Genomic DNA, 15830 nt, shown 5'->3' with positions numbered 1-15830 from the left:
ACTTTTCATTTGCAAAATTTACTTGTTACAACAAGTACTCCTTCCAACCAATGCAAAAGCTCTTAGAGCAACTCCAACCAGCCGACCCAAACTGTCCACGTGTGTTCGTTTAGGTCGAAATGGACCAAAACATCGGTCCAACGCGCTGACCCAAATCCAAACCGCGTCCGCTCGGTGTTCGCCTAGACGCATTTCAAGCCCAAATTTGTGTCTGGTTTGCATCCACGTGGACACGAAACGGACACGGTGCATGCCCTTTCGATGTCTGCCACGGCCTCACCTGTTGGCCGCCCAACTACCGCCCACGCTCGTATTAAACACGACCACCGACCCCGGCCCTGCCTGCCAGTGGGTGGAAGCTGTTCTTTTTAATGCAAGCGTGCGCCGGGGCGGCGGCGGGGGGGGGGGGGGTCATCCACTTCCATCCTCCCGTCCACATCTAGCCTAGCTTGCCCCTCGTCGGCGACAGGCAAACCCTAGCGTGCCATGGGCTTCTTCAGCGGCAAGGGCAAGGGAAAGTTTTGCCCCGGCGCGAGCTCGTCCCGCGCCTCGCCGGCGCCACCTCTTCGACGCGGCCCGCCACCATGGGAAAGGGAGCGGTTGTACGTACCAGTGCATCATGCGCGGTGTCACTGGCAGTACCGCCAGCCCATCCGATACCTAGATGTCATCCTGCCCCATGGTTGGCATCTAGGCCCGCACCGCATTCCGCTGCTGGCGGTGCCCCCGGTCGGCGCGGGGCACACAGAGAAGGTGTGGAGGCGCAGCGAGCTGCTGACGACTTCCAGCATACGCATCGAACTCTCCCAACTGGGAGGCCTGGTTTGCATAGAGGACGAGGAGGAGCGCCGCCGCGGCGTCCAGGTCAACCCCGCCATCACTCCACCCCCCCTCCCAGAGGAGGAGGTCGTGGCCTACCAGGCTGCGCTGGAGGCCAACATGTAGTGCGCTCTGGAGGAGAGCAGGCGCGCCGAGGAAGCGCATCGGGATGGTCTGGAGGCCCAAGGTCAAGCCGCCGTGCATGGAGCCCGAGTCAGAGCTGTACCAGTGGACCGGCTAGCTCTGCGAGTGGGTCCGTGCCCCGCTCGTCTGGATTGGCGCGAGACTGGAGCAAGAGGCGACATACCTCCAACAATGGAGGGCGCGCGCGCTGGCGGAGTAACGCGAGAATGGCGAGCGTCGGATGAAGCTGGAGCAGCGCTGGGCACGGGAGGAGGAGGGGTAGGAGCGCGCCCGCGACGCAGCAGTGCAGCCAGCGGGCAGACGACGGAGGAGGCGGTGCGAGCGGCGTGGGAGAGCGCTTTCCCCTGGGCTGGGGTGGGCCGGCGCCGGCGTTCGACCTCACCGACCCCGAAGAGGAGGAGGACGACGATGATGCCTAGGGCAGCGCGTTGACTGTGCTAGTTTTCTCTAAAGTTTTTAAAAACATTTATTAGTGTTTAAGTGGATTATCCGGCTATTGACCAGCAATTAATGTTTAATTATATTTAATTATGTTCATTTTGGCCACGTGTTTTCGACACTTCTTAATAGGTAACGGATAAAACACGCGTCCGTTTAAGTTGCAGTATTAGAGTTGCCCTTAGCAACACTAGAGAGAAACAACCATTTTTCTCACAAAAAATAGTAGTAGTAGAGAGAAATAATCAAAGCACATGTTGCAAGCTCTGCTAGTCTAGTCTAGTCATTTCGTACGGCCGGGCGACAGGGCGTGTCAACATGTCATGTGGCAATGCGAATCCAAATCTCAAAACATTCCGATTCCTTATCCTCACATGCCTGTCATCTTTGGCCATGCGCTATGGTTACGGGCCCCTCAAAGAATGACATCTGAGAGCACAAGAATTTGCCTCATGGTCCACTTGGGCAGGCACTAGGCCTTGCTCATGAGCCCCTACAAGGCCGTGCCTTTTGCTTTCTGACGGATTCAATCTGGTCATGATAGGATTTGCTAGGAACGTTTCAAATCTAACATTGAACTGTAACGACAAAAAACAAAGATTTGTGAAGTGTGCTTTGAGGTGCTCTTGACCTGCAATCGTGCTCTCATACTGCTCAAGCTGGAAGATTTGTTTATGATGTTTAGCATTGGCTATGAGGTGGGTATATTTGGTGTTATTATAGCCCTCCGAACATGCCTCACTTTGGCACGTTCGAACCATTTTGTCTCCTCCCATATGAATTTCGCAAGTTGGGCATCAGTGTAAGAGTATCTACAACTTGACTTGACAAATTTGAAATTTCAAACGCCTGCGGATGTGCCCAGGAGCGTCCGCAGACACTTACCCGTCATGCCTCAAATAATACATCCCACATCCGGAGACCTCAAACTAGAAACCTCACAAACAACGTAAAGCGATCTTTGAGCGGGGCTCGTCCGGCTCCGCCGTGCCCATGTCCGACGGCCAGATGCGCTACCCAAAGTGTTGGTCCAGTCGCCCACAAGGTAGAGTAGGGCATGGGGCACGAGCCGACTCACGGGACTCAAGGTGCCACTGCCTCTCATGCCTTACTCTTTCTCGTCGGAGCCCGGAACCTGAACGGTGCCGACGGACATCAGATCGACGATGGATCTGTCCTAGGATGAGCTAGCGACATCCGCCACCACGTGGTTGCGGCGCCCGGATTGCTGCACCATATGGGGCATGGTGAATGCGACCCCGCCTCGCCGACGTCCACCGCCGCGACGGCTGCCACTGCCTCCCACGCCCGCTGCCTCACACAACGAGCATGCTGTTGTGACGCCCCGACTTAATCATGCACTAATCATACATGTAAATGCACACGATCAAGATAAGAGACTCATGGGAAGATATCACAACACAACTCTAGACACAAATTAAAGTCATACAAACTTCATATTACAAGCCAGGGGCCTTGAGGGTTTGAATACATAAGCTTGAATACAAACGAATAAGCGGAAGCAACAATATCTGAGTATATAGACATAAAGAAAATAGTCTGCCTTAAGAAGACTAGCACAAACGATAGCAATGATCGAAAAGTCAAGGCCTCCTGCCTGGGAGCCTCCTAACTACTCCTGGTCATCGACGACCTCCACGTAGTAGTAGGCACCCTCGGGGTAGTAGTAGGCCCCCGTGTCCGGATGAGACTCTCCTTTGCGTAGACGGCATGTTTGGTGATCGCATGTGTAGTTTCCTATCTCTGTAAACCGACTCTGTACAATCCTAGCCCCCTCCGGTGTCTATATAAACCGGAGGGTTTAGTCCATAGAGGCAATCACAAATCATACAGGCTAGACATCTAGGGTTTAGCCATTACGATCTCGAGGTAGATCAACTCTTGTAACCCCTATACTCATTAAAGTCAATCAAGCAGGACGTAGGGTATTACCTCCATTAAGAGGGCCCGAACCTGGGTAAACATCGTGTCCCCTGCCTCCTATTACCTTCGATCCTCAGACACACAGTTCGGGAGCCCCTACCTGAGATCTGCCGGTTTTGACACCGACAGCCACCACCGCCCGATTCAAAGGATCAGGGTTTTCACTCGGAGCAATACGAAGGATAAAGAGTCACCGCGACGACTGCTTCACGAAGGGGATGACAGCCAAGGCCATCATAACCAATTATCCCCCACCTCTTGGCCTTTTAAGGCTCGTTGATATTTAAATTAATATAAAAGCCTTCTAATGATTATAAGAACCTTTTATATATAATTTAACATCATCGAAAACATTTTCCACCTAGATATATTAATTATCGGGAATACCTGGTATTGCCCAATAAACTCCGAAACCCTTTCGGTCACCCCAAAACGCTTCTGGATCCTCTTGAGACTATTTAGAATATTTATGAAAAAAATTAAAAAATATATTATCATCACCCCCGTCACTAAAATTCTGCAGATTGTGATTGCCTTAAGCTTGTGACGTCGTAGGTTCGGTAACCCATAGACATGAACGAAATCGTTCGTTCAATGACCGATAGCGGAGCCGTGGATGTCCATATTGATCCCTATGAGCACACGAATGATATTCGAGTGAACCTTTGGCTATCATGTGATGTTCCCTTTGCTTTGCGATACTTCACAAAACTCGGGATGTATTGATATCCTCTTAAGTCATCACATGCTCACTATACTGTTATCCTTATTACCTATTTTGTTCTTCTTTCTCGTTGTTGTATTCCGGCATCCCCGTGACGAAGTCACCTGTGTATGGCCAGATGATGATGGATGCCGTCACACCGAGAGGCCCCTAAGAATATATCTCCATCGTTGGAGGAGCAAATCCCACTCCGGAGCTATCTAGTCACTTGTCAAACTTTCCGATGAGCCTGTAAGTTTTCGATATGATCACCGTGACGTTTGAGCAACCCCAAAGTCCATTGTACGGTAAGAAGTTGCTACTTCTTGAGCTTGCATTGATTTTTCCCTTGAATAGGAAAGGGTGATGCAACAAAGTAGAGAACTAGAGATAACTATGTCCCTCGGTTAGGAACCAAGGTATCAATCTAGTAGGAGGCACAAGCAAGTCCCCAATATACACACCTGCACAAACTAACAAACACTTGCACACAACGTGAAAAAGGGGTTGTCAATCCCTTCATGGTCACAAACAAGAGTGAGATCTAATAGAGATAGGTCTAAAAGATAAATAAAAGAGGAAACTAAAGTAAATACAAATAAATTGCAGCAAGGTATTTTTGGGGTTTTTGGTTTATAGATTTGAAAATATATGATGGAAAATAGAACCGGGGGTCATAGCTTTCACTAGAGGATTCTCTCTTGAAAGAAAACATACGGTGGGTAGACAAATTATTGTTGAGCAATTGATAGAAAAGTGCATAGTTGTGACGATATCTAAGGCAATGATCATGAATATAGGCATCACATCCGTGACAAGTACACCGAAACGATTATGCATCTATTATTATTACTCCACACATCGACCGACTCGTGCTTGCATCTAGAGTATTAAGTTCATAAGAACAGAGCAACACTTTAAGTAACTGTTGGGGGACGTAGTAATTTCGAAAAACTTCCTACGCACACACAGGATCATGGTGATGCATACCAACGAGAGGGGAGAGTGTGTCTACGTACCCTTGTAGACCGAATGTGGAAGCGTTAGCACAACGCGGTTGATGTAGTCGTACGTCTTCACGATCCGACCGATCCAAGTACCGAACACACGGCACCTCTGAGTGCTGCACACGTTCAGTTCGATGACGTTCTCGCCTTCTTGATCCAGCAAGAGGGGCGAAGTAGTAGATGAGTTCCGGCAGCACGACGGCGTGGTGACGGTGTTGGTGAAGAACAATCTTCACAGGGCTTCGCCTAAGAACTACGAAAACTATGACGGAGGATAAACTAGAGGGGACGGGGTTGCCGGCACATGGCTTGGTGTTTCTTGATGTGTCTTGGGTGCTAGCACTACCCCTCTATTTATATGTTGAGCCTTGGGGTCGAAACTTGGAGTAAAAGTGTGACGCCCCCGATTCAATCGTACACTAATCATACATGCAAACGTGTACGATCAAGATCTGGGACTCATGGGAAGATATCACAACACAACTCTACAAATAAAATAAGTCATACAAGCATCATATTACAAGCCACGGGCCTCGAGGGCTCGAATACAAGAGCTCGATCATAGATGAGTCAGCGGAAGCTACAATATCTGAGTACAGACATAGGTTAAACAAGTTGCCAAAAGATGGCTAGCACAAACTGGGATACAGATCGAAAGAGGCGCATGCCTCCTGCCTGGGATCCTCCTAAACTACTCCTGGCCATCGTCAGCGGCCTGCACGTAGTAGTAGGCACCTCCAGTGTAGTAGGAGTCGTCGTCAACGATGGCGTCTGGCTCCTGGGCTCCATCGTCTGGTCGCAGCAATCGAGTATAGAAAGGGGAAAAGGGGGAGCAAAGCAACCGTGAGTACTCATCCAAAGTACTCGCAAGCAAGGAGCTACACTACATATGTATGCATTGGTATCAAATGGAAAAGGGGTAACATATGTGGATTGAACTGCAGAATGCCGGAATAAGAGGGGGATAGCTAGTCCTATCGAAGAGTACGCTTCTGGTAACCTCCATCTTGCAGCAGAAGAAGAGAGTAGATGGTAAGTTAACCAAGTAGCATCGCATAGCATAATCCTAACCGATGATCCTCCCCTCGTCGCCCTGTGAGAGCGATCACCGGTTGTATCTGGCACTTGGAAGGGTGTGTTTTATTAAGTATCCGGTTCTAGTTGTCATAAGGTCAAGTTACAACTCCAAGTCGTCCTGTTACCGAAGATCACAACTATTCGAATAGATTAACTTCCCTGCAGGGGTGGACCACATTTCCCAACATGCTTGATCCCCTTTGTCCGGACACACTTTTCTGGGTCATGCCCGGCCTCGAAAGATCAACACGTCGCAGCCCTACCTAGGCACAACAGAGAGGTCAGCACGCCGGTCTAAATCCTATGCGCAGGGGCCTGAGCCCATCGCCCGTTGCACACCTGCATGTTGCGTGGGCGGCCATTACAAAGGAAGTTGCGTTATGCGGTCCAACCTGGCGTGCGCCGCTCAATCGCTGATGTCACGAAGGCTTCAGCTGATACCACAACGTCGAGTGCCCATAACTGTTCCCGCGTAGTTGGATAGTGCGTATAGGCCAGTAGCCACACTCAGATCAAATACCCAGATCTCGTTAAGCGTGTTATTTTGAAGTAACCGCGAACGCCAACCAGGGCCAGGCCCACCTCTCACCTAGGTGGTCTCCGCCTGCCCTGTCGCTCCGCCTCAAAGTAACAGTCGGGGGCCATCAGGAACCTAGGCCCACCACTACCTGTGTGGAACCACCTGCCCCTTCAGCCCCCAACATCGGAATCACTTGCGTGTACTCAACGAGCCGACCCGACTTTAGTCACAACATGTAATATGTATAAAGTATATAATATATACCCGTGATCACCTCTCGAGTGATCACGGCCCGACATTATAGCATGGCAGACAAACAAGAATGTAGGGCCACTGATGATGAACTAGCATCCTATACTAAGCATTTTAGGATTGCAGGTAAGGTATCAATAGTTGTAGCAACAATGACAGGCTATGCATCAAAATATGATTAACGGAAAGCAGCAACATGGTACACTACTCTAATGCAAGCAGTAGAGAGAAGAGTAGGCAATATCTGGTGATCATGGGGGGGGGCTTGCTTGGTTGCTCTGGCAAGTAAGGGTCGTCAACAACATAGTCAGACGGGCACCAGCAGCGGCGTTAGTCTCGTAGTCTACCGGAGAGAAGAGGGGGAAGAGACAATGAATACAATGCAAACTGATGCATGACATGTCAAGTAGCGGTGCTAGGTGTGCCCTAACGCGGTATGAGGTGATACCGGTGAAGGGGGGAAACATCCGGGAAAATATGCCCGGTGTTTTGCGTTTCCAGACAGATGAACCGAAGGGAGAAAGTTACGTGTTCGCAATGCTAGGGATGTGTGGCGGACGAATTGGCCACGTATCCGGATTCATCTTGTCGTTTTGAGCAACTTTCATGTAGAAAATATTTTCTTCCGAGCTACGGTTTATTTTATATGATTTTCTAAAGTTTTAATCATTTTCTGATTTTAATTATTTATTTAAATCCAAAATTATCCAGAACAGTGAATGATGACGCAGGCATGACATCAGAGTCATGTCAGCAGGTCAACTGATCGGTTGACCAGTCAAATCAGACAGGTGGGTCCATGGGGACCCACATGTCATTGTCAGGGGCACTAACAGGGGGGGGGGGGGGTTTAGGCTAACTAAATGGGTTAATTAGCGGGTGCGGCCCAACAGTTAGTGAGAGACTAATGTTTTAATTAATTAACTTAATTAATTAGCAATTTATCTATTTATTTTTATTATTTTATGGCGTGGGGCCCGCATGTCATAGACAGGGGAGCCGTGTCAGTGCGGTTGACTTCGGTCAACGTGGCCAGTTGGGGCCCCTAGGCCCACAGGCAGCGTCCCAGGGGTGGGCCCCTCCCAGGCCAGGTCAGCGCTGGCGCCGGAGTTGCCCCGGCGAGCCGAAATGCGGCGAAGGGCGTCGGTGAGCCCCGGGATTTCGCCATGGTGGCCAAAACGGGCGCGGCCAGGCTCTCCGGACGGCCTCTTTGCGCCGCGTCTGATGGAGGGGAGCACGACGGCGGGCGTGGCCGGAATGGTCGTCGACGACGACATCGGGCGGACGCCGAGGCCCGGTGAGTTCGAAGGCGAGGCCACGGGGTACGGTTCGTCGCGGGGCTGGAGGCGTTCGAAAGCAGAGACAACGCCGCGTCGAACGGTAGCGAAACCATGGTCGGAGAGGCAGTGTAGCGATGGCGGCGAGCGGCGCGGCAGACGTCGGCGTTCAGCCGCGAGAGGGATTGGCGATGTGGCGCGGTAGTAAGCGAACTGAGAGGCCAGGCGCGACGTATGTGAGGCGGCGAGTGCAACGGGCACTGGCCCGTGACCATTTGGTCACCGAAGACTCGTCGGCGACGAGGTCCACGGCACTGCGTTCGGGTGCGACGGCGACAGCTAGCTACGACGCGTGCACGAGAGAGGAGGAAGTGGGGGCTCACCGAGCGGCACACACGGTGGCCCGTGGGGGTTTAGTAGCAGCAGAGGCGTCACCGGAGTTGGTGAAGAGTGGCGGCGAAGCTCGTCGGAGCAGAGGAGGAAGACGGCGGCGTCGTGGCGTTGTAGTGGCTCCAATCTCCAACGGGGTGCACCATTCGAAGCAGCGGACGATGGCGGCCCTTGGAGACACAGTGGGGCGGCGAGGTGGGCACGGTGGGCGCGGCTAGGTCGGAGCCATGGCGGCGGCGCTCGGATGCGAAGGGGAAGGAGAAGCAGCGAGGCGGGTCTGAGGAGAGGGGAGGTGCAGGGACCAAGAGGGAGAGCAGGGGCGAGTGGGAGATGGGATCGAGGAGGCGAGGGCGTGGCGGCCATATCTCCTCCTGGCGCCGGTGCCGGCAAGGTGGTTGGGTGGGAGCGCGCCCGTGTTCTGACCGGGTCGGGGGAACAGGGGAGGGGGGACGAGGTAGGGGGGCCGGGCCGGCTGGCCTTTGCCCAGTTGGGCTGGCCAGCTGTTGCTAGCTGGGCCATGTGGCCCAGGGGATTGGGGGGGTTTTCCTTTTCATTTCTCTTCTGTTTTGTTTTTCTATTTTTATTCTGTTTTTATTTATTTTCTGTTCTGTTTTAAATCATTTTAAAATATTTAGGCAACTTCTAAAAATGGGTTTTTTCCACAGTAATTACAAGTGCAATTTTTAGTACCCACCGAACATTTTTGTTTCAATGTTTGAATTTTTTTTATCGTTGACATTAATTTGAATTTGAATTTTGAAAGGGTTTCGATGTTGGGGAACGCAGTAATTTCAAAAATTTCCTACGCATACGCAAGATCATGGTGATGCATAGCAACGAGAGGGGAGAGTGTTGTCCACGTACCCTCGTAGACCGAAAGCGGAAGCGTTAGCACAACGCGGTTGATGTAGTCGTACGTCTTCACGATCCGACCGATCAAGTACCGAACGTACGACACCTCCGAGTTCAGCACACATTCAGCCCGATGACGTCCCTCGAACTCCGATCCAGCCGAGTGTTGAGGGAGAGTTTCATCAGCACGACGGCGTGGTGACGATGTTGATGTTCTACCGACGCAGGGCTTCGCGTAAGCATCCGCTGCAGTAATATCGAGGTGGACTATGGTGGAGGGGGGCACGGCACACGGCTAAAGGATCAAACGATCAATTGTTGTGTCTATGGGGTGCCCCCTGCCCCCGTACATAAAGGAGCAAGGGGGGGTGCGGCCGGCTAGGGAGAGGGCGCGCCAGGAGGAGTCCTACTCCCACCGAGAGTAGGACTCCCCCACTTCCCTAGTTGGAATAGAATTCGGGAGAAGGAAAGAGAGAGGGGAAGAAGGAAAGAGGGGGCCGCCCCCCTTGCCCTAAACCAATTCGGTTTGGGCCTTGGGGGGCGCACCCCACACTCCCCTTGCTTCCCTCTATTTCCACTAAGGCCCATGTAGGCCCATTAAGCCCCGGGGGGGGGGGGGGTTCCGGTAACCTCCCGGTACTTCGGTAAAATCCCGATTTCACTCGGAACACTTCCGACATCCAAACATAGGCTTCCAATATATCAATCTTCATGTCTCGACCATTTCGAGACTCCTCGTCATGTACTTGATCACATCCGGGACTCCGAACAATCTTCGGTACATCAAAACATATAAACTCATAATACAACCGTCATCGTAACGTTAAGCGTGCGGACCCTACGGGTTCGAGAACTATGTAGACATGACCGAGACGCGTCTCTGGTCAATAACCAATAGTGGAACCTGGATGCTCATATTGGCTCCCAGATATTCTACGAAGATCTTTATCGGTCAAACCGCACAACAACATACGTTGTTCCCTTTGTCATCGGTATGTTACTTGCCCAAGATTCGATCGTCGGTATCTCAATACCTAGTTCAATCTCGTTACCGGCAAGTATCTTTACTCGTTCCGTAATATACTATCCTGCAACTAACTCATTAGTTGCAATGCTTGCAAGGCTTAAGTGATGTGTATTACCGAGAGGGCCCAGAGATACCTCTCCGACAATCGGAGTGACAAATCCTAATCTCGAAATACGCGAACCCAACAAGTACCTTTGGAGACACCTCTAGAGCACCTTTATAATCACCTAGTTACGTTGTGACGTTTGGTAGCACACAAAGTGTTCCTCCGGTAAACGGGAGTTGCATAATCTCATAGTAATAGGAACATGTATAAGTCATGAATAAAGCAATAGCAACATACTAAACGATCGGGTGCTAAGCTAACGGAATGGGTCATGTGTTGGGGAACGTAGTAATTTCAAAAAAATTCCTACGCACACGCAAGATCATGGTGATGCATAGCAACGAGAGGGGAGAGTGTTGTCCACGTACCCTCATAGACCGAAAGCGGAAGCGTTAGCACAACGCGGTTGATGTAGTCGTACGTCTTCACGGCCCGACCGATCAAGCACCGAAACTACGTCACCTCCGAGTTCTAGCACACGTTCAGCTCGATGACGATCCTCGGACTCCGATCCAGCAGAATGTCGGGGAAGAGTTCCGTTAGCACGACGGCGTGGTGACGATCTTGATGTTCTACTATCGCAGGGCTTCGCCTAAACACCACTACAATATTATCGAGGACTATGGTGGAGGGGAAGCACCGCACACGGCTAAGAGATCAATGATCAACTGTTGTCTATGGGGTGCCCCCTTGCCCCCGTATATAAAGGAGCAAGGGAGGGAGGCGGCCGGCCTAGGAGGAGGGCGCGCCAAGGGGGGAGTCCTACTCCCACCGGGAGTAGGACTCCTCCTTCCCTTGTTGGAGTAGGAGAGAAGGAAAGAGGGGGAGAGGAACAAGGAAAAGTGGGCTGCACCCCTTGTCCAATTCGGACCAGAGGGGGGGCGCGCGCCTCCTTCCTTTTGGCCTCTCTCTATTCCTGTATGGCCCAATAAGGCCCATATACTTCCCGGCGAATTCCCGTAACTCTCCGGTACTCCGAAAAATACCCGAATCACTCGGAACCTTTCCGATGTCCGAATATAGTCGTCCAATATATCGATCTTTACATATCGACCATTTCGAGACTCCTCGTCATGTCCCCAATCTCATCCGGGACTCCGTACCTTCGGTACATCAAAACTCATAAACTCATAATATAACTATCATCGAAACCTTAAGCGTGCGGACCCTACGGGTTCGAGAACAATGTAGACATGACCGAGACACGTCTCCGGTCAATAACCAATAGCGGAACCTGGATGCTCATATTGGCTCCCACATATTCTACGAAGATCTTTATCGGTCAGACCGCATAACAACATACGTTGTTCCCTTTGTCATCGGTATGTTACTTGTCCGAGATTCGATCGTCGGTATCTCAATACCTATTTCAATCTCGTTACCGGCAAGTCTCTTTACTCGTTCCGTAATACATCATCCTGCAACTAACTCATTAGTTGCAATGCTTGCAAGGCTTAAGTGATGTGCATTACTGAGAGGGCCCAGAGATACCTCTCCGACAATCGGAGTGACAAATCCTAATCTCGAAATACGCCAACCCAACAAGTACCTTCGGAGACACCTGTAGAGCACCTTTATAATCACCCAGTTACGTTGTGACGTTTGGTAGCACACAAAGTGTTCCTCCGGTAAACGGTAGTTGCATAATCTCATAGTCATAGGAACATGTATAAGTCATGAAGAAAGCAATAGCAACAAACTAAACGATCAAGTGCTATGCTAACGGAATGGGTCAAGTCAATCACATCATTCTCCAATGATGTGATCCCGTTAATCAAATGACAACTCATGTCTATGGCTAGGAAACTTAACCATCTTTGATTCAACGAGCTAGTCAAGTAGAGGCATACTAGTGACATAGTGTTTGTCTATGTATTCACACATGTATTATGTTTCCGGTTAATACAATTCTAGCATGAATAATAAACATTTATCATGATATAAGGAAATAAATAATAACTTTATTATTGCCTCTAGGGCATATTTTCTTCAGTCTCCCACTTGCACTAGAGTCAATAATCTAGTTCACATCGCCATGTGATTTAACATCAATAGTTCACATCACCATGTGATTAACACCCATAGTTCACATCGTCATGTGAACAACACCCAAAGGGTTTACTAGATTCAATAATCTAGTTCACATCGCTATGTGATTAACGCCCAAAGAGTACTAAGGTGTGATCATGTTTTTCTTGTGAGAGAAGTTTAGTCAATGGGTCTGCCACATTCAGATCCGTAAGTATTTTGCAAATTTCTATGTCAATAATGCTCTGCACGGAGCTACTCTAGCTAATTTCTCCCACTTTCAATATGTATCCAGATTGAGAGTTAGAGTCATCTGGATTAGTATCAAAACTTGCATCGATGTAACCCTTTATGACGAACCTTTTTGTCACCTCCATAATCGAGAAACATATCCTTATTCCACTAAGGATAATTTTGACCGCTGTCCAGTGATCTACTCCTAGATCACTATTGTAGTCCCTTGCCAAAAACAGTGTAGGGCATACAATAGATCTGGTACATAGCATGGCATACTTTATAGAACCTATGGCCAAGGCATAGGGAATGACTTTCATTCTCTTTCTATCTTCTCCCGTGGTCGGGTTTTGAGTCTTACTCAATTTCATACCTTGTAACACAGGCAAGAACTCCTTCTTTGACTGTTCCATTTTGAACTACTTCAAAATCTCGTCAAGGTATGTAGTCATTGAAAAACTTATCAAGCGTCTTGATCTATCTCTATAGATCTTGATGCTCAATATGTAAGTAGCTTCACCGAGGTCTTTCTTTGAAAAACTCCTTTCAAACATTCCTTTATGCTTTGCAGAATAATTCTACATTATCTCTGATCAACAATATGTCATTCACATATACTTATCAGAAATATTGTAGTGCTCCCACACACTTTCTTGTAAATACAGGCTTCACCGCAAGTCTGTATAAAACTATATGCTTTGATCAACTTATCAAAGCGCATATTCCAACTCCGAGATGCTTGCACCAGTCCATAGATGGATCGCTGGAGCTTGCATATTTTGTTAGCACCTTTAGGATTGACAAAACTTTCTTGTTGCATCATATACAACTCTTATTTAATAAATCCTATTAAGGAATGCAGTTTTGTTTATCCATTTGCCAGATTTCATAAAATGCGGCAATTGCTAACATGATTCGGACAGATTTAAGCATAGATACGAGTGAGAAACTCTCATCGTAGTCAACACCTTGAACTTGTTGAAAACCCTTTTTGCGACAATTCTAGCTTTGTAGATAGTAACACTACTATCAGCGTTCGTCTTCCTCTTGAAGATCCATTTAATCTCAATGGCTCACCGATCAATGGGCAAGTCAATCAAAGTCCATACTTTGTTCTCATACATGGATCTCATCTCAGATTTCATGGCCTCAAGCCATTTCGTGGAATTTGGGCTCATCATCGCTTCCTCATAGTTCGTAGGCTCGTCATGGTCAAGTAACATGACCTCCAGAACAGGATTACCGTACCACTCTGGTGCGGATCTCACTCTGGTTTACCTACGAGGTTCGATAGTAACTTGATCTGAAGTTACACGATCATCATCATTAGCTTCCTCACTAATTGGTGTAGTAGTCACAGGAACAGATTTATGTGATGAACTACTTTCCAATAAGGGAGCAGGTACAGTTACCTCATCAAGTTCTACTTTCCTCCCACTCACATCTTTCGAGAGAAACTCCTTCTCTAGAAAGGATCCATTCTCAGCAATGAATATCTTGCCTTCGGATCTGTGATAGAAGGTGTACCCAACATTTTTTTTGGGTATCCTATGAAGACGCACTTCTCCGATTTGGGATTGGGCTTATCAAGTTGAAACTTTTTCACATAAGCATTGCAACCTCAAACTTTAAGAAATGACAGCTTAGGTTTCTTGTCAAACCATAGTTCATACGGTGTTGTCTCAACGGATTTAGATGGTGCCCTATTTAACGTGAATGTAGCTGTCTCTAATGCATAAGCCCAAAACGATAGTGGTAATCGGTAAGAGACATCATAGATCGCACCATATCTAATAAAGCACGGTTACGACGTTCAGACACACCATTACACTGTGGTGTTCCAGGTGGCGTGAGTAGTGAAACTATTTCATATTGTTTTAACTCAAGGCCAAACTCGTAACTCAAATATTTTACTTCCGCGATCATATCGTAGAAACTTTTATTTTTGTTAAGATGATTCTCCACTTCACTCTGAAATTCTTTGAGCTTTTCAAATATTTCAGACTTGTGTTTCATCAAGTAGATATACTCATATCTGCTCAAATCATCTGTGAAGATCAGAAAATAATGATACCTGTCGCGAGCCTCAATATCATCGGACCACATACATCAGTATGTATGATTTCCAACAAATCTATTGCTCGCTCCATTGTTCTGGAGAATGGAGTCTTAGTCATCTTGCTCATGAGGCATGGTTCGCAAGCATCAACTGATTCATAATCAAGTGATTCCAAAAGTCCATCAGCATGGATTTTCTTCATGCGCTTTACACCAATATGACCTAAACGGCAGTGCCACAAATAAGTTGCACTATCCTTATTAACTTTGCATCTTTCGGCTTCAATATTATGGAAATGTGTATCACTACGATCGAGATCCTACAAACCATTTTCATTGGGTGTATGACCATAGAAGATTTTATTCATGTAAACAGAACAACAATTATTCTCTAGTTTACATGAATAACCGTATTGCAATAAACATGATCCAATCATATTCATGCTCAACGCAAACATTAAATAACATTTATTTTATGTTCAACACTAATCCCGAAAGTATAGGGAGTGTACGATGATGATCATATCAATCTTGGAACCACTTCCAATACACATCGTCACTTCACCCTTAACTAGTCTCTGTTCATTCTGCAGCTCCCGTTTCGAGTTACTATTCTTAGCAACTGAACTAGTATCAAATACTCAGGGGTTGCTATAAACACTAGTAAAGTACACATCAATAACATGTATATCAAATATACCTCTGTTCACTTTGCCATCCTTCTTATCCGCCAATTACTAGTGGTAGTTCCGCTTCTAGTGACCAGTCCCTTTGTAGTAGAAGCACTCAGTTTCAGGCTTAGGTCCAGACTTGGGTTTTCTTCACTTGAGCAGCAACTTGTTTGCCGTTCTTCTTGAAGTTCCCCTTTCTTCCCTTTGTCCCTTTACTTGAAACTAGTGGTTTTGTTTACCATCAACACCTTATGCTTTTCTTGATTTCTACCTTCGTCGATTT

Source organism: Triticum urartu, chromosome 3, assembly GCF_003073215.2.
Source record: "Triticum urartu cultivar G1812 chromosome 3, Tu2.1, whole genome shotgun sequence".
Lineage (NCBI taxonomy): Eukaryota > Viridiplantae > Streptophyta > Magnoliopsida > Poales > Poaceae > Triticum > Triticum urartu.
The sequence above is the reverse complement of the archived record's forward strand: the minus strand, read 5'-3'. Positions refer to the sequence as shown.